Source organism: Myotis nattereri (assembly GCF_964212035.1).
Source record: "Myotis nattereri genome assembly, chromosome: 12".
Lineage (NCBI taxonomy): Eukaryota > Metazoa > Chordata > Mammalia > Chiroptera > Vespertilionidae > Myotis > Myotis nattereri.
In genome coordinates this window covers 65,357,006-65,360,833 of record NC_138087.1, presented here as the reverse complement: position 1 = coordinate 65,360,833, position 3,828 = coordinate 65,357,006, and positions in this window count along the sequence as shown.

The window sequence follows — 3,828 nt, the reverse complement described above, 5'->3', positions numbered from 1 at the left end:
CGCTCCCGCACGCCGCCGCGTCCAGCACCTAGTCAGCAAGAGCCGCCTCCGCGCAGGCGCACTGGGCGGCGCCGCCGCCGCCGCCACGCTCTTGGCGACCGTTGCTAGGGAAGGACGCCTGAGCCGGACCGCAGCTTCCGTTTTATCCCCGCACGCCTTCCTCCCCCCAGTGGCCAGAGGGTTGGTGTTTGTCGGATTTAAAAGAGCACTAACCAGTGTGCGCAGAGCGCTGCCCCATCCACAAGGCCCTTCACACGCGATCTTTCCCGCAGCACGATTTCACCTGCTGCACTGGGTAGTCGGGCTCTCTTGCCCTCTGGTTGTCAGCATCAGGATGTGTGCACAGGGTCTTAAAGCCTGGTCTGCACCCCGGACGCCTTCCTCTCACTAACCGCATGCTGCCTTTCCAAAAGGAAGATGCATTTAGAGATTCTAGGTGCTGCCTGCCTGCTAGGGACCCGTACGTTCACTCTTGACTATCTATTCGGGGTTTCTCAACCTCCACACTATTGACACCTTGGACCAGAGAATTCCTAGCCTTGTAGGGACTGTCCTTTGCATTGTTAAGATGTTTAGCAGCATCCCTGTCCTTTACACACACACACACACACACACACACACACACACACACCACCATCAGGCGTGACAATTAAAAAGGTCTCCAGATATTGCCAAGTGTGTTCTGAGGGTACGGTTGCCAGAAAAAATACAGGTCGCTCAGTTAAATTTGAATTTTGGGTTACCCAAATATTTGTGTCCCAGACATTACATGAGCTTATACAGTAACATGAAGATCTTTGCCTCAAAAAAATTGTTTCTATCATTCCCTCAGTTAATATTTATTGAGTCTCTACTATGAACTAGGCACTGTCGTAGGCACTGGGGACATAGTGGTGAGCAAGGTAGGCAAGGTTCTTGACCTGGAGGAGCATGTATTCTACTGAAGGATGATAGATAATAAGCAAATAAACTTTAATATGTAATTAATACGTTCTTTTACAAAAATGAAACAAGCCCTAGCCAGTTTGGCTCAGTGGATAGAGCGTCAGCCTGTGGACCAAAGGGTCATGGCTTTGATTCCAGTCAAGGGCAAGGTACCTTGACTGCAGGCTCCTTTCTGGCCCAGGCCCTGGTCAGGGTTTGTGCAGGAGGCAACCAATCAATGTGTTTCTCTCATATCAATGTTTCTCTCTGTCTTTCCCTCTCTCTTCCACTCTCTCTAAAAATCAATGGAAAAATACCTTCGAGTGAAGATTAACAAAAAGAACAGAAAGAAAAGAAAATGAAACAAGCCTGGCCGGTGTGGTTCAGTGGCTGAGCATCGATCGACCCATGAACCAGAAGATCACAGTCGGATTCCTGTTGGGCACATGCCGGAGTTGCAGGCTTGATCCCCAGTAGGGGGCATGCAGGAGACAGCCTATCAATGATTCTCTCCCATCACTGATGCTTCTATCACTCTATCCCTCCCTCTCCCTTCATCTCTCTGAAAATCAATAAAAACATTTTTTTAAAAAAGAAAATGAAACAAGGTAAAGATATATGATTATATCGCATATACCATACACTATATATCAAATATACATGAGAGAGATATAGAATTAATGGAAACACATAGGAGAATCACCTAACCTGAAATTATTATAGTCAGGGTCAGTCATTAAGGTCAGTTCCAGGAGGAATTCACATCTACACTGACTTTGAAGGACAAATAGAGGATGAATTGAAGGGTGAGAGTGAGGGAGGGGTTTTGGGATAAGGAAGTTGCAACATAAGTACCAAGAAGAAAAAAATGAGACATAGGCAAATAAAAAGAAGCTTTTCAAGAAATAAAAGCAGCCCATATAAGAGTAGGTGGAGATGAGGAATAGAGGGGATGAAACTGGAAAAGGCCAGAGGGGCCATTTTATTCCATGTTGGGCAGAGGGAACAGAGTGAGCAAAAGCAGAGCATGTGATCCTAAGAGCAATGGAAAGCCAGCGTGGAATTTTCAAGTAGTAAAGCGGCACCTTCTGATGTGCTTTTCAGAATAATTACTCCGAGAAAATGAGTGGGGACATTTATAAGAATGAATTGGGACAGTTATAAGATTCCAAGTGAGAGATGCTACAGGCCTGTCTCAACAGAGCACTGAGAATGGAGAAAGAATAGAGAAAAGCTGACATAAATTTATGAAGCAAAATGGGTGGTATTTAATCATTGGTTCTGGAGGAGTGAAGGAGAATGAGGCATGATAATGCCCAGGTTTCTGGATTGGGCAACTGGACGCCACCCCTGAAATAAGGAACATGGAAGGGCAGAAGATTTATGGTGTAGGATCATGCACTCTCTTGAGACATGTTGTGTTTGAGATGCCAGCCATCGCCCCATTGGACCCTGTCAATGTTGTGTATGAAACATTTGATTATTGTCATTGAACCTTGCCTCCCATGGGGGCGCTTGAGTTATGCAGGTTTCCCGGTCCATTTCCTCCATGCAAGCTCCCCATAGAAGCTGCTTGCCACCTGTTCAGGGCTCTCCTTCCCAAGGGAAGATGTCCCCACGCTGCTTTGAGAGAAAGGAAATTGTCTACATTACAAATGTGGTCATGTTGCTCTTACCCAACTTCATTCTCAAATACTGTCGCATGGGTTCCAGGCTTCTGTGACAATCTAGGACAGGGTGGGCAAACTTTTTGACTCGAGGGCCACAATGGGTTCTTAAACTGGACCGGAGGGCCGGAACAAAAGCATGGATGGAGTGTTTGTGTGAACTAATATAAATTCAAAGTAAACATCATTACATAAAAGGGTAGGGTCTTTTTTTTTTTTAGTTTTATTCATTTCAAACGGGCCGGATCCGGCCCGCGGGCCGTAGTTTGCCCACGGCTGATCTAGGATCTGCTTTTGTTCATTCTGGTCCCTCTGCCCAAGATATTTCATCTCTGTGACACCCTCCCACCTCCTATATCCTATGGGGCTCAACCTCAGTGTCTCCTCTATTTGGAATCTTCCCAAGTCACAGTCCCACAGCTGAGCTTCGTAATCACGATCAAACTACCGTAGGGAAGGCTCACCTCAAAGGAGGCAAAACTTGGGCCTGTGGCTGTTATGCATTTATTGCCCCTGAGCTGTAAACCCACACTCCTTCTCTGCTCCGCAGACTGCGTTTCCCCATTGCCTGGCTAGATGCTAAGCTCTGCCAACAGAGGGTGCTTGAGGCGCACTGCCAGGCTGGAAAAGGAAAACGCTGAATTTAACTCCAAGTAAATTGATCAATGTGCAGCGTTCCCTGTTCAGTGTCAGTGTCTTTGCCAACACACTGATGAGGGCTCCGGTTGTGGGTTGAATTATGGCTCCCCCAAAAGATATGTTCAAGCCCTAACCTCAGGACCTGCCAATGTGACCTTATTTGGAAATAGGGTCTTTGCAGATGTAATTAATTAAAATGAAGTCACACTGCCCTAACCGGTTTGGCTCAGTGGATAGAGCTTCCGCCTGCGGACTGAAAGGTCCCAGGTTCGATTCTGGCCAAGGGCATGTACCTTCGTTGCGGGCACATCCCCAGTAGGGGGCGTGCAGGAGGCAGCTGATCGACGTTTCTTTCTCATCGATGTTTCTAACTCTCTCTCCCTCTCCCTTCCTCTCTGTAAAAAATCAACAAAAATATATATTTTTTTAAAAATGAAGTCACACTAAAGAAGGGTGGGTCCTAGTCCAGTGGCTCATTACAAGAAAACAGAGATGCAGGCTGGCTGGTGTGGTTCAATGGTTGAGCTTTGACCCATGAGCCAGGAGGTCACAGTTTGATCCCGGGTCAGGGCACATGCCCAGGTGTAGGCTCCATCCC